This window comes from Lissotriton helveticus, chromosome 3_1 (genome assembly GCF_964261635.1).
Source record: "Lissotriton helveticus chromosome 3_1, aLisHel1.1, whole genome shotgun sequence".
NCBI classification, from domain to species: Eukaryota; Metazoa; Chordata; class Amphibia; order Caudata; family Salamandridae; genus Lissotriton; species Lissotriton helveticus.
Window position 1 is genome coordinate 1,873,607,207 of NC_136061.1, and position 25,847 is coordinate 1,873,633,053.

A 25,847-nucleotide genomic window follows, 5' to 3' on the forward strand; every position below is an offset into this window, starting at 1 on the left:
TGGATCAGTACGTTTCATGACTGGAATGATCGGAGAATTGCATACATTGGAGTCAGTTTCTACAACTACTCCTTGAGCGATGAGCTCGTCAATAATTTTGGATAAGGCTGCTACAGCCTCAGGTGGCAATCTGTACTGTCTGATTCGTGGTAACACTACACCTGGCTTGAGGGTCACACGATGGGGTGTGATTTGCATATAACCAACATCAGTTGGACCTTGCGCCCATAAATGCTGCGGAACATTAGACAATCTGGGATCAAAATCTCGTAATACATAGTGACCCTTAAAGTCACGCAGGAACAGACGTATTCCCTCTGGGGAACAGCATATAACTGCACCTAATTCTTTCAGTGTTTTAATGCCTAATAGGTTTTCTGGACATGACTTAGTAAGTAACAGATCAGTAGTACGGGACAATGGACCTACTTCTAGAGTAACTGGCTTTGATATTTCATTTACGATAGGTTTTCCTGAAAATCCAAGGGAAACATTTCTTGAGCCTGAGAGCGGAGCCCCTGGAACTTCGGCATGGCTAATTGTGGTCCTACTTGCCCCTGTATCAATCAGAAACTTTCTGTCTTTCCCTAATACTTGACTGTGAACATAGGGACCTTCTTGATCTACAGGTATCTCGATGAGAGGCAAGCCTACCTCCCTCTATAGGCTGTTTCATGAATACGGTTGATACTCCGGATACTCAGACTGTGCATACTGGTACATCTGCTGTGTAACATGCTGTGTTGCAGCGATGGGCTGCGGTGCTGTAACTGTCTGTGGTACATTCTGTAGCTGAGGAATCTGTGAAACTTGTTCTTGTCTAGGCGGACGTGGTCTTTCTTTAGTCTTACCAGTAGCTATGTTGTGTTTCAGAACTGCACACTCGTTTATAAAATGACCTGGCTGTTTACAATAATTGCAGTTCCCTTTAACGGGAGCTGCAGGATGACTGGCTTGATTCGGACCCCTCTTCTGACTGTCTTGAGGAACAGATTGTGCAACTAGTACTTTCATTTTCGTGTCTTTCATACGTTTTCTCTCGTGTTCTTGCTCTTCCCTGATTCTATTCTGGTGGTATTGGAGCATCTGTAACATCTGGGACGGGGTATTAGCTTGCCAGGTACTTTCGACTTTCAAAACTCGATTTTTAATTGGTGGACTTGAATTCTCGACTAATTTAGTAACAAAAAGATGAGGGTATGACTCACTACTTGTCTTGAGGCCACTGTTGATGCTAAAACATTTCTCAAATCTAGAGTAAAAATCACTAATGTCTTCGTCTTGTTTCTGTTTACAGGCTGAGATTGCATCCCAGTCTTCCTTTTTCGTTGTTAACAATCTGGGTAAAACTTGAATCAATAATTCAGGTAATTCTTTACATTTCGCTCCAAGACCGGTACCTGGTACTCGTGCCCTATCTTCAGCTTCTAGAACTGCCCAATCGATCTTTTTCTCTCCCACCTCCCATTCTTTTTCCTTGAGCTTTTCATACACCCCTGCGGGCAGCAGAACCTTTAACATTTTAATTATATCTGGATACGTGTATTCTCCCATACGGAGCATGTCTTTTAATTCTCGATGGAACCCTGCTGGATCTTTATCATGACAGGGGATTAATTTTTTCATCTCTAAGAGTTCCATCTTTGTAATCGGAGTGTAAACAAACACTCGTTCTAGTTCGCCACCCGTTCCTCTAACTGGGTGGACTTCTCGTAACGGATTCTGTCTCTCCATGTAAAATGGTTTACTTTCTGGGGGTGAGACATGAACAAAATGCGGGTTCAGAAACGTTCTATATTTGTGACGCTGTTCTAGAATGACACTAATTAAATCGGTACCTAGACCTTTCCATCTATACTGGAGTAACTCGTTCAGGATATCATGTAACGGGCCTGGATCAGAGTGCTGACCCTCATACAATGTAATGAGGTGCTGAATCATATACATACCCGCCAGTCGTTGCTCGGCTGGGGGCATTTTCAGAAACATTTGTGCCACTATTTCGTCTGGAAAAGTGGTAGAATCAGTAGTCCATCGGACTGCTGATCGGGCTAGTCCTTGTTCATGCATAGTACTTAACTCACTGTAACCGATTCGTGATTTCAGAATGTGATCGGTAGCTTGAAACACTTGTTCTAGAGAACCTTGTTCTGGTGCTGGATGATGGAAAGTTGACTTGTGTTCTAGGCGTAAATGGTGATCTGGGAATCTAGATTTTCCTACATACGCTATTCTGGCGGAATTCTCGTCGTCTACCTCTTCAGTATCAGAGTTACTTTCTTTCTCGCTTACTTGTGCTGCTTTACGCTGCTCATGTAACTTTATTATTTCTTTACGGATTTTCTTGTACATACTCTCCATAGCACCGACGGTCTTGTGCTTACCCTCGGCTATATTATCACTCCACCTTGTCAGGGTTCTCATTTCGGCTTGATCTTTGGACGGGTAATCTTGTTCTCTTATTAAACAATTAATCAAAAACTTTAGTATCATGAGCTGGATCTCGGCTTTCCTTTGAGACATGACTTCGCCAATGCTTTCTGGATCATCCCCTGTACGGATGAAACGATATATTCTGTCTAGATCTTCTTTCATATTCGGTAGGGTGACTAGATACTCGGCCACCTTTCTTACGCGGAATGAATATAAAACCATATTATCCTCGCCTGGGACTGGATCATAGCCGCATTCATTAAGGGCTTTTCTTATTTCTGCTACAGACTGATGTCTGGGCGTACGCTGTGACGCTTGTGCATGTAATTCGGCTGACGTTAAACGCTTATGTGGCGGCGGGGTCTGAGGAGGACCTCCCCCTGCGGCCCCTAAACTAGAGTCGTCTACTGATGCTCTTCGTCCTGGCAGAGTGGGAAATGGAAATGTAGGCTGGACTTGTATGGCGGGCTGGACCGGGGGTACCGTAACAGGTACTCCGGTGTCTGGAGGAGCGGGAAGTGCCTGATTTACAGGGACTGGCGGAGCGCGAACAGGATTTGCATATTCTGGGACCGTGTCGTCCAAATAGGACGAAATAAAAATATCAGCTGCGGTCGGTTTGTGACGTAGCTTGGTCGGAACTAATGGTGGCGGGAAATTACTGGATGCCTCTGGGGTCGCTTTTGGCAAGCCCTCGGCAAGAAGAGGATACATACCCCTAATAAGAGCATGCCTCTGTCTGTCTGACTGTTCGGCTTTAACTTGTTCACCTATCTCGATTAGTTCTTTTTCTTGTGCTCGTTCTAAGGATTCTCTACTTAATTCTGACTTTCTGATTTCTTTTTCGGTTCTTTTATGAGATTCTTTGCGCCATAACTCGATGGCATCTTTCTGTGACTGTCTGGCTTTCTTTTTCCATAATGCTTCTTCTACTCTCATGATGCACTCGGCATCCCATGTACCCGATACGGGCCATCTATACTTTTCTTCTAACTGTTTGGTATACTCTACCCATAAATCTAGATATAATATGGCGCTTATGCCATGCTTCTGATACATAAAATGACCTGGACTGTCCCTAGGCGGAACTGGAACTGCTGCTTCCAGCAGACCCTTTCTAGTTTTTAACTGACGTAACTTAGAAAACAAGGGCATGACTGGACTGTAATCTAGACACAATACAATACACAATGAACACGATACTTATTCCCCATTCATACCACGACATTAAAATACATGAAGAACATTTAAAATAACAGTTCGAACAGAATACTACCTGGAATACGGAACACAGAATACATGAAGATTCTCGAGAACAGAACTGACTGGAACCGAAACTAGATGCACTGCTGGAACAGTACGAAACTTACCGGTCTCATAAAGAGACACGTCAGGACCCGCATCCACCAAAGTGGACACTTCGTTTGTGGGTCTGTGTACCACCAACCCACGGACCAGAGTCAATTAAATTGACCCTGTCTAGATACTACCCCAGTAATGGTACTCACCGGGCAGTAAGAACGGAAGGCCTCAGACTGGACGGGACTGCTTGGACGCCGGACGGACGAACTTCGGACTTCTGTTACGGGTGGACCTCCGGATACCTCGGACCTTGGACTCTCGGCTTGGGCTCTGGTCGGGACTCGCCGCGTTCCTCCACCGTCTCGTCTGGATGCTGGACCGCCTCCTCCGTCTCCTCCGTGGGCCTGAGGGATACTTGAAGCAGAAATATCTGCCGGTGCGCAGAAGAGTTCCGTCACGACTGCAGAGGGTCAGGGGGTCGGCGTGGCTTCACCGACGCGTGGGGAAAGGGCAAGTCCCTATTCGGGCGCCATTATGTGGTAAATAAATAAATAATACCTCTCTTTTTGAATGTATAAATGAGTAACAGATAGCTCAATAAATAAGAGTCAAGATTCGAGGTAGTAGGAGTTTTGCAGGTTTAATACAGCATAAGGACAGGAACAGGACAACCTGCACAGAAATAGGATGGCAGGGCCCGACAGCGCTGCCGGGGTCAGGATCGGGACAAGGGATAACTTTTTAATAACAGTACATGGGCATATATACATATCGCAAACACATAGCATTACATTGCAATGGGCGTAGCAGTGGGTGGAGCAATAGGCGTGACGCGTAGCAGTCGCGAAAGATAAGGGTGAAAAGAGGTGTAACAGGGCGTATACACAGACATGTGATGCAAACGTAACAGAATATGTCATGAATGGGGCGGAAACCGTGGAGGGGGCTACCTGAGGAGCCGGGACCTCTAACCTGATGGTGCGCGCAAACTGGCGACGACGTGTTACTAGGAGAAGCTGGGGGCTATGAACTCTGTGCTAGGAGCAGAGACTGAAGTCTGGAGAGTCAGGGCGACATGTACCTAAACCCTATCTAGTATCTGATGTTTAGGGAACATGTTGATATAAACTAGAAGTCAGGAGGGGAAAAGCTAACAGACTCTAAGACTGGAGCATGCATTATTCTACATGTAGTGCGTGATGAAGAATATTAAATGACCATTAAATGCAGTATTTCTCTTACATGGAGACGTAAAAGGCTAGACTATGACGGTAACTATTGATGCGATTCAGTAGCTTTAGGAATGCAGAGAAGGAGGACTGTACTGATAACTCGAATCATAACATACTCTTGGCAGACTCAGAGGCAGAGCCAGGCTGAACCGGGCACTGTGAGGCAGGAAGTAAGTGAAGGGTCGAGGATACAGGTGGGGGCTGTATCGCTCCTCAGCGAGGCTTCAGGAGACAGGAGCTGAATCTGGTGTCCAGGCCCTTTTGAGGCCTAGAAACGGGGACTTTACAATGGAATAACGTGCACACTGAGAAACGTGGCAACGTAGCTTTACATAGGCCTGATATTCGTAGTATTCACGAGAACTGGAAACTGGCATACTAGAGATGGACACAACTGTAATTACGTCTTTAATCAAACATGGGGAATAACATATGCATATTAATCATGCACATATAACATATGATGGAGGACGCGTAGGGACACAGAACATGGCAAAATTTACTTTTCCACAATAGGGTTGTGTTATTCTTACATATTCCATAAACTTTGTTTTTGTAAGAACAGTTTAGACCTCTCAGAATTGCTTTGCCAGAAGGTCTGCATCAGAAACATTCACCATTGGGAATCCGTGCACAGTATGAGTGTATCAAGAGCAATGCGGCTTGAAGCATTTTATAAATTGAAAAAGACAGATTAGATCGGAATATCACAGTGGCATGCCTCAATGAATGTAAGTAGTCTAATCACTGAATGGTTTTAGAGGTAGCACTTTTATTGCTTTATTAGTCATAGATAGCAGTAAAAGAATAGATGAATTCAGAGGGTCTGAGTGTATTTGTGACTAGAGCTCACTCTTTCTGATCCCCAAATCCCAGAGATTGGATCTCTTCCTGAGAGTTCCCTTCCTTGTTTACATGTTATGCTGCCACTCTCTTGGCGGGACATTGAATGCTCTGCTGACTTGCAGACTGTATGATCTTCTAACTCGCACTCCTTCTTTCCTGCTTTTCTAGCACATGGGACTCTGTTTCTCTTAAGTGATTTCTTTCAGTTATATCTCCTGGAATCGTGCTCCACATGTATCCATTCTTCAGGATCCCTTTCAGGGTTTGTGAGCCAAGGTTCCTCTACTATTTACTACTTTATTTTACTGCCTGCCTGGAGGTTTTGTCAGGATTTCATAGTGTAATCCCCCAAAAGGAATATATATAACAACTCAATAGACCACCTCTTCCAACCAGGGTACTAAATGTATATGTCGATTATGAACCCAGGGAAAAATGGAGGAAGGGAAAGGGCAAAGGGGACACCGGCAGCAACAGCAGCAAAGGATCATCCCAGAACCACTGCTCCTTATGAGCTACATAGTAATGACTTGCAAAACACTTCAAACTTATAAATAATTCTAAAAGTCAGTCTTACCATCCCAAATGAGGAATAAAAGGTAGTAATGTTTCCATTTGGTAAGCAGGGAAGATAAGGAACAAGTCAGCAGAAAGCCGGAAATATGGTTCAAAGCAAGAAATGTAACAGTCAATGCAAAATTTCACATAGCAGGACTTAAAGGAATAGAGGAGGATCCACAAGAGCCACTAAGAGGGGAAGGCGAGAACAAAATAAACTTGGAAGTGGGTGGCAAACTGAGCAGGCAAGTGGAGAATGACACACTAATGATGCTTGATGCCAGGCACCGAATGACAGAGAAAGTCTATATAAATACTGCTTTCCTACCTTCACCCAGACGGAACTCAGTTCATCCATTTTCCATCTTGAAACAGTTGAGGAATGGCCAATCCCACCATTTTGGAAAAGGAACCCCACCGATAGCATCTGCCTCCTAAACACCGTGATTCCCTAGTGATACATTTTCTGGATTTCTTTCCAGATTACAACCTGAAAATATTTTTTATCGACCCTCTGCCACTAAGGACTTAGGGCCTCATTATGAGTTTGGCATTGTGGGAGCAGGGTGGCGCACCAATATCCCGCTTCCATACCATCAAACCTCACCGCTCTGCAGATTACAAGTTTTCTCGTCCTTTGGCGTTCCCACAGCGGTGCCTATTAAAAAGACACTGCGATATTAACGCTAAAGCCCGTTCCTGCATGGCATGGTCTGGGCAGTCCATGCCATGCAGGAAAGAGGGTGCAAGCAGACAGGGGGGCACACAACGTGCCCCCCTGCATGCATTCTCAAGCCATGAGGGAAGAGGGAGCCCTATTGGGCCCCCTTAAATGTAAATCTGTATTTGTAAAGCGCAAACTACTTACCCTTATGGGTCTCAAGGCACTGGGGGCCACCGTGGAAATTAAGTGAGCTATTGCCCAGAGTCACATGGTGCTGAGCTGAGCTGCTGCCAGAGCCGGGGATCGAACCATGAACCCTGTGCTCCGAAGTCAGCTGCCCTGGCCGCTGCACCGCACCTCTCCTTAGTTTCCTCACTGGCACAAGTTTCATGGCAGGCTTACCTCCATGAAATCTGTGGTGGTGAGGAAACTCGTAATATGCTTGGCGGTGCCGCAGTGGCACCACCAGCATATTGCGTCTCTCAGACCGCCGCGCAACCACCAGGGATTACAGATCCTCTCCGGTTATGGCGGTCCTATGGTGTTCGACCACAGTAGTTGTAATACTGCAGTCAGACCACTGGTGCAGCGGTCCCCCGACTGCCACCACACCTCCACCATGTCGTATTTGGCGGTCCTATGGACCGCCAAACTTGTAAATAAGCTATTAGTCATTATGCCAACCTGAGCCAGACAACCCGGCAGACTGCAATCATCCTGCAACCTACTCAGCAGGTTGCAGGGTGGTTGCAGTATTATTAAAGCTCTTTATATCCATATCACCAACCCTTCCTTTCCCTCGGGTAATTAAGCTATACTTAGTACAAAAAGAGGCGTATTTCGAATTTCATGAATGGTTTACACATGCATAGCTTTATGAACAATAAAAGCAATTTTCAGCAAAGAAACAATCACTGCTGTCCTCATCTGCTCTTCAAGCTGTTAAGTAAGCTGAATGAAGGTTGGATATGCCCTCTCCATAGCCTTCAGTAATTAGGGCTCTACATGACCCTCAACCTTCAATCCCCAGTAAGAAGTTCCTCTCGATACTATAACGACCTGTTCTAGTCTATATATTCTGTCTGAACATTGTTGAACATATTCAAAATAAATAATTGGTAAAGTCCTTATAGCCTATTACTTGCTTACATTCTTTGAAACATTTCTTAATATTTGAAATCAATAAGTGAGAAGTCAATATATATATATATATATATCTCCTTGAAGACTTATCCATTTTTTAAAAGCAAAATGATCACTAAGAAAGAAAATCCAACCCATACATATAAACACAAATATATTCAAGCAGGCTAAATTAGCACATTGCAAAAGATACGTCAATTAATAAATATGCATTTATCTTTGAAATATAACCTAATTAACCAACTATGTATAAATTGAAAGGGAGATAGATATAATCATAATGCGCAGATCGGCAGTATGAGAAAAAGCGCGAGACAAAGAAGAACCCGACTTACATAGACAGACCAGATAGAACCACCACGTTTGATTATGCCCGATGGCACAGATTTCGCCAGGACAATTTCAGCGGCATGCTCAAGTTCTCCTAGGTCGGGCAACGACAAGACGGGAACCCAGCCACGCTTTAAGATTCACAAACGGAAAGAGATAATTATGACCAATAACTGTTTGATATTCGTCTTGGGTCTTTGTATGTCGTACTTGTACTGTCCCCCCCCCCCCGTCTGAGTTTGTGTGTATGTAATGTACGAATCTGCGTCATCCCTCTACACGTGTTTCCGTATTACTCAACCTCTGTTAAGCAGAAACTTAGCATAAAAGCAACCTGGAAAGAAAGAAATGGTACAACAAAATCCGTAGACCATTGATGAACTTGAACTTTTAATTTAACACAGCAAACAAGAAATAATAACGGTAAACTGTAGAAAATGAAAGTCAAACAGAACATTCGCCCCCCCCCATTCTGGAACCTTCCAAAGTAGGGCAGGGTTACGGCTACGCCCAACCAGCGGCAACCCATATAAGGCGGGCCCCGCTGCCAACTCTTGGTCAGGAAATCTTAACATATGGGGAAGCCGGAGGAGAGGCAGGGGCCAGCGGAGTCCAGCCGCAACGGCCCTAGGTAGTTGCAGGCAATCCCGCCACATGCCTCCTCGGCTCAGCCGCAACGGGCCTGGATAGACTTAAGTAGTCCCGCCACATGTCCAGAGAAGAGCGAGGCACCTCTTCCTTTTCTCCTCCGCAACAGCCGCAGCTGCTCTGGACGGCGGATGCCCTGTCCATACCCCTGCAGGAATGCGTCCAGGTCGGGCCGGGAGGGAGAGGCGACGCGGACGAGCCTCTCCCACCTCCACCGATAGGAGGCTTCCCAGCCCCGGCCCAACGCCAAACTCCTCCAGCCAAGCGGCGACGCCAATACTTGCGCAGCACCGAATGTACAATGGTGGCCATATTTTCGGAACACCGAACCTGCAATGACTGCACCGATACTCGTGCCGCACCGAATGCACGCCACAGGTGGCCAGACTCCCACAGCACTGAGCACAAGACTTGGGGAACACCGGATGTGGAGAGACCTTCATGCGGGGCGATGAAAAAGAGCAGCACGGAGTGCACCGGGAGAAGGAGACAGCACGGAGACACGGGAAGAACCTCTTATTATGACCTGAATAGCATTCAGCACTTTTAGCAGTTAAGTCAATTATTTGTACATAGGATGCATTACATGACACAATAGACTTTTCACATATTTGTTATTTTTTTATAAATTTATTCATCATTATACAAAAATATATACTTTTTAAAATTTTTCTGCAGTTTTCTTTCACATAAAAAACATAATAAATATAACTAAATATCAATTAACGTGCGTTTGTTGAGGTGCAACATATTAACTGAAATTGTTGTTCTAGATAGAACCCCTCATTATTCATTTATGTACAGATATGAACATTCATCCTAGCATCCATACTCACACTTACTCACATACAAACAACAATGACAAAAATACATAAATGTTTCCAAACTTTGTGGAAATGTATTATCAGTGTCCAATACAAGACTCCTCGTAGTATGATTTCAGTCTATCTTAAATCATGAACCAATCTATATATTCTTGTTGTGATCTCGATTTGGATTTATTTTCCAATTTAGTTCTTATGATCTTTCAGTTTGTCCTATTCGAGGGTCTTTGTATGCGTACGGCACGAACGAGTCTCCCTCGCCCCCCCAGGTGGGGGCATCACAGCTGCACCCCAGCCGAACGTCCCGCTTTCACACAACAGGGACCTCTTCCTTTCACTCCGAAGGATCTCTTCCACTCTTGCAAACTCGACGAGAGTGGCCCCTGTAGGGCCTCAAAATGGCGTCTGGGTCCGCTGGAAGGCGGGCCCCGGCCACTAGAGTAACTTTGACCAGCAATATAACTCGGACATTTGCCCACTGGGGTACGAGCCCCCATCTCTGACAGCATCTCCGCAGCCTTGAAGACCCTACAAAAGTCCCCGGCGGAACCTTCGGCCTCTGCAGGTTTCCGGTAAGGGACGGCTGCCTTGACCGCCAACTAAATAAACATGACATTGCCACTCCTTCTGTTAGCATGAGTTCTAGAACTGCCGAAAAGGACTCTGGTCCAAACTGCCAGTAATGGGAAACATTTCCCCCTGATGCTACTTCCGGACTGAGCCGGCCCCGCCCAAAATGGCGCCGGTATCAAAAGGGACTTGCGAACACCTCGTGGTGTTCCTTCGCACTAATATAAACTTGATGTTCTGAGACTTTATATGATCCTTTGTACACTTGGCTAGAAAAGACAAGGAGAGCTCACTCGACGAACAGTATGAAAGGATCCCGTTAAAAATGTTGATTACAAATGTACAATGTATTATATTTTTATAGCTGGTGTATAACCTCACCTACGACGCACACATACAGTATGCATATAGGAAATCTGATCGCAACTATTATGATTATGCTTCTAAATTATGAAATAAATGCCCCCGAACCCCCAGCCAATTAATAGACGTTTTAGTTTCCTGCAAATGAATGAATAAAACTTTCCAATGTATTTATTTCCGCAAGACGACACTCCCACTGTACGCGCTTTAACCATTGCCATGTCCGACCAAATACGACTGCACCCTCATCATCCACGTACTGAAATGATTCCGAGAAATAAAGGTTTTCGAAACTATGGACGGGTATTGCATGCTTTATTTTAAAAAAATGTGGGATCGGTGGGAAAGTTCTTTTCTGTGCACCCTACTCTGCTCTCTCTTTAAGGTTGAAAGAAGATGGTTGCCCAGCCCTGGAGGACGGATCGGATCGACAACACGACACTCTGCCTTCAAAGTACGCGACTGACTCATGAACTCTCGCGTGGAGGAAGACCTTGACTTCCAAGGATGGGTAAAACGAACGGTGTAAATGAGGGAATGTAAAAGGAGGGTGAAATGAAATGATGTAAACGTTATAAAGTACAACGTTCCAAGGTATCAGGGAACGGAGCTGACCCAAGAACCGAAGAACCTTAGAACGCCACAGCGTTGAAGGAGGTTTAAGGATCCCGATAGTGAGATACGTCCTTTGACTAGATACCTCGCACTAGGCACCTCTGGTTTCCTTTTCACGTTCCCCGCACACGACCTATATGGACACACTGCCCCCCCCCCCCCCCGACTCCAGAAACCATATCCCCGGGGACTCTGCCCCGAGGAGGGAAGACGAGTAAGAGGTGAGTAAAGGACTCTCGAATACATGTATTTAAATATGCGCGAATGCTGTTCCCTCCCCTCCCCCCTTTTTTTCCTCCCTCTGCAGGTTACATCAGAAATTACAGCCGAGGTGTGGCGAAGATCTGAAGCCTTGCCATGTCTAATACACGAAGCAGACTAGCGCCGCAAGGTGGTGCCTAAGCACGCCTGCAAACTACTCACGTATCGAACAAACCCGAAAAATTAGCACGACCTGATAAAAAGTGATCACCCTTAAACCAGACCGGACGAATGAACCCATGTCACGTATGATGCGAAACTATGAGAGAATGTGTATGTGTGACCGAGGCGCTGACCCAACTGGTCGAAGGACCGAGAATGCGAGAAAATGCGACAAAATGGTACCTCCTCTCTTCTTTCCTTTTCTCAAGGCGCGTCCCCTCTACCCTGTCTAATACTCAAACTGCATGATTACAAGATCCTAACGCAGACCCGTGAATGTCCTTTACTGTGTAATGCACTAAATAGCCTTTCTTGAATACACTGCCACCCTCTCTGTTGCACGTGTACTATTTAGCCTGCCGTTGCACTCTCTCTCTCTCTCTCTCTCTCTCTCTCTCTCTCTCCCTCTCTCTCTCTCTCTCTCTCTCTCCTTCTACTTTTGCACTCCCACTCTTCCGAGCGATTAGCCCCGAAATTGGCAGACTGCCACCCCTAGCGCACCACCTATTTGGCTTCAAATACCGTCAGTATTTGCACAAAAACTTGTCTTTAATGCAATCACCCTGAGACCGTGTCATTACCTCTCCTTTTCCGCTAGAAGTCAATGAACCGAGGTTGGGCCGGAAGGGAAAGGACAGGTAAGACGACAGAGGTTCCCTAATCTGGCCCGTAATAAGGGAACTACATGTCAACGGCTCCTATGGTATAAAACAAGGACCTCAGAATACGCGACCCTCCCCGCCCCGAATTGTCGCAATACCCAAGCAGGAAAAATGATCACCCCTGTTACATCCCCTGTATCAGCCGCTCCAAACTGGAGTTATGAAACTACCCCTCATTCCCGGTTGTGAGGAATGGGTCGATTTACGCCCTTACCACAAGTTTCTATGTCCCTAGTTGTCTCCCATAAAACCCCTGTCTTTTCTGATTAAGTACTCAGGCCGTAGGAAGCTACGTAGGAACCAGAATGATGTTTTACAAGGTTAAAAGACTAGACCAAAGTGAAGAAGTCGTTGAAATGAACCAGGACGCATTGATAAAAAGAACTGTTTAGCCTATGTTCGTCCCTCAGCAAAATATCTGTTTAGTACCATGTCGATAGCACACAGTACCCTTGGTAAATATAAAGCCCTAGAGAACGGCATAACTTTGTCAAGCCCATCTTACGAAGGTGGGTCTCCATCAGATAAACTGTCGAAACTGTAATAAATAATTATGAAGGAAAGCCATAATACCTCCAACAGGCCCGCCATCGGTCATTTATATGTTAGTTGTGAACCCTAAAATAACGGACGTTTTCATTTCTATCGGAAGCTGGGAGAGAAATAGACTTTTTGTGATTTCCTTCCTCTGCAAATTCTCTAAAGACTGTCTTTTTCACACTCGTTTAAGGGTACGGCTGTCAGGAGAGAGAAGGACCGGATGTGGGAGCACGAGGCCTGACTGCAGACTATGGAACACCTACGACATGGGCCAAGGCGAGACCGCGACAGAACAGAGCTACAGGACGAGGCACTACCTCCAGCAAAGTGAGAAGAAAGGGCTAAACTGATGCCCCCGCTCTATGTTCGAATGTGTGCCGAAAGGTCCCCGCTCTCCAGACTCGGTCATGAGCCCGCCCATCTGAAGTCTCTCGTTCCCCCTAGTTTGTTCCTAATTTGGCCTTGCTCCATCCCCCTTTTTCTCCGACCTACCCTATGGACTGTTTTGTACGCTCTTCTTCCATCTGAACTTTCTGACAATCACCTCAAAGGACACAGGGCGAAAAGGACCTTTCCGACCAGAAACGCGAGGAAAGGGTCGTGCCCTGCAACGCAGAACTTAGAATAGAGCTGGACTTGTAGCTCCACCGCCGGTGCTCCACAGCGCCAACGAAAGACAACAAAGAATAATGAGAACTCGTTAACTTCGAACATTTGACATCCTCAATCACCGTTTCTGCTATGCCTCATTTCTCTCCCAGCCGCCATTGTATTGATCATGCTCCAATCCGAATCTGATATATGTAATAACCTACCAGTTCACGTTATGAAATGTACTTGCTGCTCTCGCTACAGAATCGTTTTTGTATTACATTTCTATGACTTTCCTGCTAAAACAAATTGATCAAAGTTTATCAAATAGGTCCACCTCCTAAAACTAGAAATGTTAAAATGTATTGTTTACAACTCTTTTCATCTAGGGTTCCTACCGTTTTCTTTCTCATGCCCACCACAATAGAACCGAGTAGAAAATGAACCAGCAAGATGTCTTGAATATGTTAAAGGGAGGACTGTTGAAAATTAGTACGGTTTGGTGAACATTATCTGCGCCATCTTGCCTCTTCCCCTGATGCCACACTTTTGTCGTGCGCACCCGCCATTTTAAGATGCCCTGATCAGAGCGAACCCTTTTGCATGCCGCTGGCCCCTGATATAGCCCTTCGCCCTCACTAAGCCTGCACGCTGACCAACCCCCTGCTTGCACCTGCCTTGAACCATAAACCCCTCTTCGGCGCTGCTCTGCCCCAGGCCCTCATCCTGTTCCCAGCGCGACACCTCCCTTCTTCCCTTTCACGATCCCCGGCCCTTAGATGCAAACCCCCTTTTTTCCCCCGTGTGCCCGTTTGTCTTCCCCGTTCCCAGGCCGACACCCAGCACTGCCGATACCATTCCTTGCCCCTCCCCGTACAATAGAAAGCTTCCCCCACCAAAGGATCCCCGGGTTGATCAAAGCCCCCACTCCATGAGATCCGATCAAACCCCCCACATTCCGTGAATCGGCGGAATATCCAGCTGCGCGATACTCATCACCTGTTGTGACTAGGGTGGGGACTTCAACTGTAAATGTGTGTGGGAACGGGCCCAAAGGGGAGTTCCGGGAATGTCTTTTCCATACATCAAAGCTTTAACATGAATGTGTAATCTGCAATAAAGCCATAAAACAGTGTATAAGAGGCCAGGCCTCAGAAATGTAGCTAGAGCACCTCAGAACGATACCTTCTGCCCGTTTTGTTGTGTTCTCCTCCGGAGAGAATAAAAAACCTTGTTTCCTGCTTTCCAGTCTCCAGCGCCTGCCTCTTCATTGATTAAATAACTAGAGGGTGATCCAGCGGGCTATAGAAAATATATCATAAACTACGCTACCCAACTTCATAACCTATAAACAAAATTCTATACTAAATATGGACCCATTTATGAACCTGATATATTTTGGGCCTACTGAATCAGGTGGTCAGAATAAATCTATATACACATTATCTACACACTATATACATATTTATACATTTGCAAAAAGAATATTGTCATTAGAATAAAACCCAACCATTTAAACGACCACCATAGGTGACGTGATCTAGCTAATGGTAACCTATACTTCTAAATAATCAAGACCAGCTTGTTTGTCAAAAGTAAGATTTTATTTTCTAAATTATGGTATATATGTTGTAAGTTTTATAAATGAAATTTATTTGTAATAAAGCAAGCATGATGGTAAGAAATATGAGAAAAATACAATTTAAGCAATTGAATCAATTTTAAAGAAATTATATAAAGTTTAACATTTCTAAAACCTATTTCCCTAACTGAGCTAAATAGACAGAAATTAAAGTAAAGATCTTTGAGGATTCTTACGTGCTCCACGCAAAGTCCAGCAGCACATCACCCTCATCGGAAAGTCAGAAAGCAGCAGCCAGCCCAACCCTAAGGGCATGACTTTTTATACCTTTCTACGCTAACTAAACTAGCAAAGGAAAGTTTTCAGAAATCCTCGATGTCCCATTGGCTAAGAGTGACAAGTGACATGTCACCCGATTCTTAAAAAGTTCCACAAAATCATGTCTTACAAAGACCATTGTCTCTTCCACGTGAAGCCAGAAGCTTCCTGCGATTGCAACTTTGTATTAAGTCATCCTCGCAGCTTCCATAGTCTTTCAGTACAACTTCCGCGGATGCCAAGTTAAGGACTGACAAAAAGTTCACTTTCGACCTTGGCCATGTCCGACAGCATGATGTCAGCTCATCAGTTTTTGCTTTGTGAATGCAGCTTCAATAATCGTTTTAATTCAGAATGGGCGTCTCGTGACTTTCTGCAGAATTATAGATCAGCTCTTTTTCTGCGGCTCAAATAACTAGGCCCAAAAGCAGGCAACTTATGTTTTCTAGTATAAAACAAACACAAGAAAAGTATTAATGTAAGAAATAAAGTATATTCTGTATCCACCCCATGGTTTACTAATTAATTAACCCACCCGATTAATCAAAATGTTACCTAGCTAATGCAAACAAATAAAGCAGCGTTTATATTTACCAGTCTCCGTTTTTCTATGAGACCCAAATGCACCTAGAATAGTAGAAATGACATCACACAGACAAGGAAAAGCAAAACAAGCACATGCTTCTTTTAAGTTTGCAGCAGTTAGTAATGACAAAAACGAAAACAATAAATTATTTTATTAATTTGCACAAACAGAAAGATGCAACATTTATGCACGTTTATGAGCACACATGTTAGTCCCCCCACGTGTAAAGTTTAATCTAAGTTGTATTAGCACGACATATCACAAATCATTAATAATTTTATTCATGTTATTGAAATGTGACTTTGCGAGTTTAAACAAAATTTTGTTTTCTATCTCGCTCCATCAACTCCCTCATCTGGTGATTAACAAATCACCACACCAGCACTCAAAATTTTGGTAAATTAAATTTTTAAGAAATCGATTCAAATTCATTTGTATTAGTAAACCTAAAAGTCTGTTTCAGCATAATCTTTGCAATTAACATGACGCTCTCTATGTAACTCCTGCAACTCGATCTCCCTTTCCTCTTCTTTTCTGAGTTTATAGATTCTCTTCTTTTCCTTCAACTGTTTCTTTCTTTTATGTAACAAACAACCTACTTTAGTCAAAATAAAAATGAATACTATTATAATCAAAGGTGCCAAAATCTTGCCAAGAATTGAACTTCCGATATTATGAAACCAGTTTTTAATTGCTTGAAACCTTTTTGAAAGTTTCCCTGTAAAATCTTCTTCTTCTAAAGGAATTATTTCTGAATGCATTTGTGTAATATTCTTAATATACATTTCAATATTCTTACTTTCATCAGGAATATATGTACAGCAATGTTGGACGTGTAAAATGCCACAGACTCCTCCCTCTTTTGCTAGGAGTATGTCTAAAGCAAGACGATCTTGAATTACCATGGATCTAATTGCAATAACTTCAACATTCACTAATTGAAACCCATCAGCAGTGTCAGTTGATAATCTATCAACTATAGTGGACAATTTTCTGATTCTCCCTGCATTTAGGGTTATACCAACAAAAGGTATTACAGCTTGGAAAATATCTCCCAGAACTTCAGTAAAAGTTTCTCTTTTAGCTCTATTTACATAATTATGAATTTTAAACAATCCTTCTGAATCTCTGTCAACATGAAACACTTTAGGAAAAACAATTCCCACATAACAAGTTCCATACCAATGGTCTGGAAGGTTATAGTAAGCTTTGTCACCACAAACAAATTAATTCCAGGGAAGATAGGATCTTTTCCACCTTTAAATCCCCAACCTCCCATAATCTGATAAGTATCTTCACAGTTGCTTGCACCTACAAAATAATTATCAAAAAGTGTATTATCTCTTCTAATGCAAAGCTTTCCACTAACAGGTTTGTCTATGTGAATTGCAATATTTTCAAGCATTTTGCCATTTAATTTCTCATCCTCTTTTTGCCAGAAGGATGACTTAGTCTGTTTGACTAATTCATTTCTCTTATAAATTGCTCTTCTCTCCTCAACCATATTCAAAAATTTCTTTCCTTCAGCACTTAATTTACATGTTAGATTATTCTTATAAGCATACTCATAAGTGAGTTCGTTAGTAACAAGGAAATATTCTCTCAATTGTTTAGCTTTCTTATGCTTATTTAAAGCATTATCAATCTTAACATTAGCAAAAATCTCATCATAATTTGAATAGTAATATTCTAAACGACCAGTTTGATAAAATAAACTAGTTAATACACTACATGTAACAGCATAAGTGAGAGGAAGCATATTATATGTTACTCCCTCAGAAACAGAAGCAGGTAACTTAACACAGACATAACAGTCCTTTGCATCCATTACCTTTACATATTCACTCAATAGCTTTGTGAATGTATTGCTTGAAAAATCACCTATTGATTTATCTTGATGAATGTTAGGCTGATGATCAATTACTTTTGCAGATGCACTATGTTTAGTTTGGCTGACCAGAGCTTTGCTTGTTATGTTAACTTTGTGTAATTCTCTATTCATTTCTAAAGGTATAATCACAGCTAGTACCAACCAGAGCAGAACTAAAATGAGCAGACATACCAGAGTCATCTTACAGCATCTTTTAAAAACAGAACATTTTGAAGTGCTCTCCTTAACGTAAGGCATTTTTAGGTTAGTTTTAGCCTCAAAAATAAAAATAAAAATAAATTTTAAAATTTATATACACCCCCCTTTTAAAATATATTTTTCTTTTATAACCCTAAACAAGATTTCTTCGACCTTATGTCATACATAAGTTTTCTTGTACTAAACAGTTTTTCTTCGACCTTGTGTCAACTAACAGGATTTCTTCAGCCTTTTGCCAAATTAATAATTTTGTACTTCAATCATTGTCACTAATTTCTTGGATTTCGTTTTCTTCTTCACTACTATCATATATGTCTATAACAGGTGGAATTACTAAGTAAGTCCACTCAGGAGACTTGTATTTCTGGTTTGGTCTAATTATTCTCTTCCCTTTTCTCGATATCACTTCAATTTTTCTTCCAACTCCAACTTCTTTTCCTGGACTCTTTTGACTACTTATTTCTTCAACTTGTTCTATTGGCTTTTTGATCAATCTGACTCTCAATCTTCCACCAGGCCAGTAGTCTGCTTTTCTCACGTACTTCTTCTTTGGTTCAGAATTATTTGATTCTGATTTCCAAGTCCTTTTCTTTCCGTTTTCACTTCCACCTTCTACGTCACTTTCTTCAGTTTCGTAGTCTGAAATTTCAATTGACTCAGGAACTTCTCTATTCGGCAATTTCACTCCTTCAGGAACTTCACTTTGTCTTCCATCACTGGTACTCGGTAATTCGTTCTCCTCTTCTTCTTCAATTACCTCTAGCTTCCCAGATTTCGGATTTCTGTTCCTTACTTCAGAGCTTGTTCTCTGCCTTTCGGTACTCTCCTGGTCTGAAACTTCTTTTGGTTCAGCTTCTTTGTCTTCAATAGAGACAACTGAATCCTCAGTTATCTTTCCTTTTAACAGATTCTCTTCACCTTCAGAATCTATTTCAATTATTTCTAAGTCTTTTCTTGTCAGATTTCCATTCACTGGCACGGTTTCCAGATGTCGACTTTCTTGTCGATCTTCAGAATCTGGAATTACTTCACTTTCTGTTCTGTCTTCTGCTTCAGAATCAGAATCATCTGTGGTATCACTTTCAACATCAGAACTCTCAGGAGTTGGTACTGGAATAGTATGACTTGGATGAATCCAGCGCTTCAATCCTCTGCACTTTACAGCATTAGTAGTGATCAAGATTACCTGCCTAGGTTTCTGCCATCTAGGAGATAGACAATTCCTCCTCCGATGTACTTTCGTTCTGACCCAATCGCCAGGTCTCAGATCATGAGTCAAAACTTTTTCATTTGATTGAGCTTCAGTTCCCACCTGATTAGACACAGAAGTTACCATATCAGATAACCTTTTACAGTAATCCAAAATTGCACTGTCATTTATGCTCAACAGTTTACCTACAGGTACAAAAGCTTGCCTCATAACTCTTCCCATTAAAATTTCATGAGGACTCAGACCTGTCTTTTTATCTGGTGTACTTCTTAATGACATCAAAACAAGTGGAAGAGCATCAGTCCACTTAACTCCTGTCTCTAGACACATTTTTCCAATTCTGTTTTTGATAGTTCCATTTATTTGTTCAACTACACCTGATGCCTCTGGTCTGTATGCACAGTGTATTTTCTGCTCAATGCTCAAAGCTTCACAAATTAACTTCAACAGTTTGTTATCAAAATGGCTTCCTCCATCACTCTCAATAGTGACTGGAAAACCGTACCTTGGGATGATTTCTCTGAGCATTAGTTTTGCTACTGTAATTGAATCACAATGTCGTGTAGGGAAAGCCTCTACCCATCTTGAGAATAAGCATACAATTACAAGTACATATTTCAAACAGTTGTGTAAGGGCATTTCAATGAAATCTATTTGTAACCTGGTAAAGGGACCACCTTCTCGACCAATTATTCCTGTCCCCACCACTGATTTTCTGTTTGGATTCATTTGTTGGCATGATAAACACCTTTGACAAAAAGATTCTGCAATGGTTCTAAATTTGGTATTGAACCATGTTTCTCTAAAAAGTCTGACCATAGAATCTCTTCCTAAATGTGCAGGACCATGATATAATCTGGCCATGTCAGCAATCAAGCAATTTGGTAAGACTATTCTGCCATCTTTGTAAACCCACACTCCATCTTCTTCACGTGGTCTACAATCTGATCTTAACCATAGGTCTTTTTCTTCATCATCTGCTTCGTTTTGTAAATCTCTAATCTCATGCCATGTTTCTACAACAGTTGTTAGCATTAACGAATTTGAATCAGTTTCTTTACTCCTCTCCCGATTGTATGAATAATTTTTCCTTGCGCAGTACTTTGCTGTTTCGTCTGCGAAGGCATTTCCCTTGGAAATATAATCAGTTCCTCTAGTGTGCGCTGCACACTTGACTATGGCAATTTCTTTTGGCAATTGTATTGCTTCAATTAATCTTCTAATGAAAACTGCATTTTTAATTGGTGATCCTGTTGATGTCATGTATCCTCTCTGTGACCAGAGTTGTCCATAATCATGCACAACTCCGTACCCATACTGACTATCAGTAATAATGGTAACTCTTATATCTTTTGATATTTCACATGCACGAATTAAAGCAATCAATTCAGCCACTTGTGCTGAACGAACTCCTTCAAGACATGATGCTTCTTCAACATCTACAACTGTACAAACTGAGTATGAAGCTTTCAAGACACCTCCTTCGGATCTTAAGCATGAGCCATCTACAAAGTAGACAAAATCCGATTCAGACAAAGGTCTATCTTTGATGTCTTTTCTTGGTTTTGTGCAGAATTCCATGACATCTAAACATTCATGTTCTGTCTCAATGTCATCAACAATTTCAGAATCAGGCAGTAATGTAGAAGGATTCAGATTCAAACATCTTGAAATCGAAACATTATCTGCTCCCAGTATTATTTTTTCATACTTTGTCAATCTGCTACTTGTTAAATGTTGAGTCTTACCTCTTGTCAGTAATATTTCAACTGAATGAGGCACAAAAACTTTCACAGGAAATCCCATAATGATTCCTTCACTTTGTTCGAGGCTGATACTTGTAGCTGCAACTGCTTTCAAACAACCTGGTAATGCTTTTGCAATTGGATCAAGAACTGCGGAGAAGTATGCAATAGGTTTCTTTAGATTTCCATGTCTCTGTATTAATACAGATAATGCACATCCTTCTCTCTCACTGCAATACAGTTCAAAATCTTTCTCATAATTTGGCATACCCAAAGCAGGAGCTTGGCATAAGCTCTTTTTCAGGTTCTCAAAAGATTCCATCTCAGCATCATTGAGAATAATTGGATCTTTTACATCTGATTTGGTCAATCTTTGTAGTTGTTTTGCAATTACTGAAAATCCACTTATCCATTGTCGACAGTAACCTACCATTCCCAGGAACATTCTGACCTGTCTTTGTGTTCTTGGCGGTAACATTGCTTGAATCATTTTTATTCTCTCTATTGTTACTTGTCTTTTTCCTTTTGCAATTCTGTGACCAAGATATTTTACTTCTTGTTTGCAAAACTGTAGTTTTGCTGGGGACACTTTATGTCCTTCTTCTGCAAGGCGATTTAACAGAATTATTGTGTCTGTTACACAATTTTCTCTTGTCTTTGCAGCTATTAACAAATCATCGATATACTGCACCAGCGTAGACCTACCTGGTAAGTCTAAATCTTCTAGTGATCTTTTTAACAATTCATTAAAGATTGAAGGACTTTCTGTATAGCCCTGAGGGATTCTTGTCCATCCAAGGGTCTTACCTTGGAATCTGAAAGCAAAAATTTCATAACTGTCTGGGTGTAAGGGAACAGTAAAGAATGCATTGCAAAGGTCAATAACTGTGTACCATTCAGCATCATGTGGAATCTGAAATAGAATTACTGCTGGATTTGGAACCACAGGACAACATGGAATGACAATTTGATTAATCTTTCTCAAATCTTGTACGATCCTAAATGTTCCGTTAGACTTTTTAACTCCCATAATTGGTGAATTACAAGAACTACTCTTCATTTCCTTTAATACACCTTGCTTGATTAACTTTTCAATTATAGGTGTAATACCTTCAATTGTCTCTATTTTCATTTTATACTGTGGAGTGTTTGGAAATTCTATCCCCTGTTTTAATGCTATTTTTACAGGATCTACATTTTTCATCAGACCCATCTCATTCCCAGTAAAATCCCATATTTCCGATTTCACTGTTTCTTTTAGCTCTTCAGGTAAATCCTTTTCTTCAAATGCAGGAAACAATTTTGTTTCTTCTGCTTCCATCATCATCATTGTCATTCTGTACAAACCATCTTCCTCCATTGTTTGTAATTCAACTCCTTCAGGAGAACAATATATTCTGCAATTCATTTTACATAGGATGTCTCTGCCTAATAGATTTACTGGACTACTGTTACAAACCACAAATCTGTGTTTGTCTCTGTAATTTCCAATTTCAACTGGTACTGGATCAGTTAAGTCTGTTTTAATTTGCTGATTACTTACTCCCACAACTTGGATGGTATCCCCAGAGAGAGGTAGGTTTTCAATTTCCACTGATCTAACAGTAGAACGGGTAGCACCAGTGTCCACTAGAAAAGTGATGTCTACATCATTAACTTTCCCGTTTACATAAGGACCAGACTGGTCAACCTCAAGAGTGGCTCCAACAACACACTCTTCCTCCTCTCTCGGGCACCGTCAGCAATAATCATCAGAATCACTGTCTTGACTTTCTGTTAATAAAAATTGTTGTGAAACATTTTGCATTTGAACCTTTTGCTGCCTTTGCTGTTTTTGTGGTTTTATTACCTGTTCACATCCCTGAAATCCCACGTTTGGATTATATTTTTGAACTCCCCCACAATTCGGAAAAGGTGGTTGTGGCAATTGGTCTTGACGATTATTCACCTGTTGTTGTTGCTGTTGTTGTAACTGTCGCTGAATATTAAATTCATTTAACCCCTGTTGCATCTGTAGCTGTTGCTGCAGGTTAACACCATTCTGCATCTGTGGATTCAATAAGGGATTCTTTGAGTTTCTAGGAGGATGAGGACACTCGTCCCTCCAATGTCCAATTTCGCCACAATTAAAACAAGGTAATCTTTGTTTCAGCTCTTCTATCTTTGGGCTAAATTTCTTTGGGAAATTATTACCTTTAAACTTTCCTTGTATCTGGTTTGTATTTCCAGTTTGAACAAAATTAGTGTTCTTATTTCCCATGCTGGCAATCTGTTGCTCAGCCACCTTTACCTGAGCCCACATGGCTTTCTCCTTCAGCTTCTTCTGTTTTACTTCTAATTCATCGCTACAATATTTTGCTTTTCTTAGAATATCATCTACAGATAGTGCTTGCCATCCGACAATACTAGTTCTGATCATTTCTCCAATTTCAGGTTTTAGTCCATAAACAAATCTATAGATAAAATGACTCATGTCTTTTTCATCTAATTTTTCATAACCACTGTATTGTTTAAAGATTAACAATAGTCTTTCATAAAAAGAATGAACTGATTCTTTTGTTTCCTGTTCTGTTCTTTCTATTTTAACCCAATCAACTTCTTTGGGTGGAATTTTGTTTTTCATCCAAACAATTACTTTCTCATAGAAATCCATTACAAGTGGATTTGGGGCACCTGTTTCTTTGATTCGTTCAGGTTCTGCTTTTGGCCAACTAATAGATATTTTACATTCTGTCCAAAGATCAGATGGGACTACAATGTCAAAAAATCCATCTAAATCAATCCACAGAACTTTTGACACTTTGATAAATCTATCGACTTGCCTGTACCACTCAACTGGTTTCTCCCTCAATTTTGGAAAGTCATTTGTGAATAACAGAATGTCTTGTCTTGACCATGGGACATGAACATATCCTCCACCTGCAACTTCCCTCATTGGAAATTGTTTTGACAATTTTTCCAATCTTTCATCTTCCTTCCTTTTGGTCCATTTCACTCTCCATTTGTTCAGTTCTCCTAGCTTTTTGATATAGACAATCAAATCTTTAATGTGAACTATTCTTCCCATTGAGTTCAAACTCTCAATGTCACTTTCTGAAAAATCTAATCTGTAATGCTTTGCAAAATTCTTTTGTTTACTTACATCGATTTCAAGTTCTGCAGCTAAATCCTCTAATTGATCATATTTATTTTTCGTTTTCCACTGAATACTTTTGCAAATGAATAGTAGTTCATCATCCCGATAGTAATTTAAACTATCTGGGCCAATTGTTCCAATTATTAATTCTTCAATATTAGCTTTTAATTTGGCCACATCAAGTTTTGGTGTGGTTACCCTAACTTCAGGACTTCCTACATCTGACATAGCACCCATTGGTGTTTTTGGAGATAAATCCTCATTAAAGGTTAAATCAGGCATTCTCGATCTAGAAGTGTTTAATTCAGTTAAGTCTGAATAAAATTTTTCAGTAACCTTTTGAGTTTCTGTATTTAAAGGAATAGTTAATCCATTTTTGTTTGTATCTCTTTGATCAAATACAGGCTGAACAGGACCTATTGTTACTGGAACTGTGACAGCTTCCATGCCTTTTGTCATTCTTTTAATTAATTCTTCTTTAGACCTTAAATATTCATTATAATCAACATCCTCAACATTTCTTGTCTCTCTTGCATAATCTTTTGGAGGTTCCCTTGCTCTTGGAGTCATTGAAAAATGTCTACCTTCATTTCGAGCATTCTCGAATTCTGATCTTCTAGGAGTTTCAGTGATTTCACAATTATTTGGATAAAGTTTAGGAGCTTCACTAATTGGAGGTGCACTCGGTGAAGTTTCAGTAGAAACCACCGGAGTAGACCATGATCTAGGAGGTCTCAAAGGTTGATTAGGCTGTTTCTTTCTAGCAGTTGTATATATTTCTTCCATAACTGCATCCTCAGATTCACTTTCCATAGATTTCCCTGTAGGAGAACCCATTACCATTTCATGAATTAAATATAATCCTTCACTCATGTTTCCCTGTCTCCACATTCGCAATCTATCTTCATGAGTTTCTCTTTTCCATGATGGATTTTTAGAAGGTCTTTTAATTCCACTAGCTTCTCTTTGTAACTGATACATCTCGTCTTCCCACTCAACTAAAGCTTCAAATTGAGTTGGTCTCGGTTTTGGAACAAGAGCATTCATTTTCTCTCGTAAATTTCTTAAAACTCTTACATTAAATGAACCATCATCAGGCCAAGCCAAAACACCGTCGTTTTTAGTATAACGTTTCCAACTGTCGAACCATAAGACAGTATGATATCCGTATTCACCTTCCATGTACGCTGCAGGTGTTTTATACTTATGAAGTAGTTTACCACCTCGCGTTTCGATTTTCTTGTCAGGTGAAAATAAATTCTTAAATTTCTGAAATAATGTTGTCTTTTTCTCAACATGTTTAAAATGATAACTCATTTTTAAGAGTTAAATTTAATTCACAAAATCGTTCGTAAAATATTTCCGGGATGTTCCGCAAAACAACCAATCCGTGCGCGAAACACACCAACAGGCCAATGGCAGTTGAGCTGCGTCACT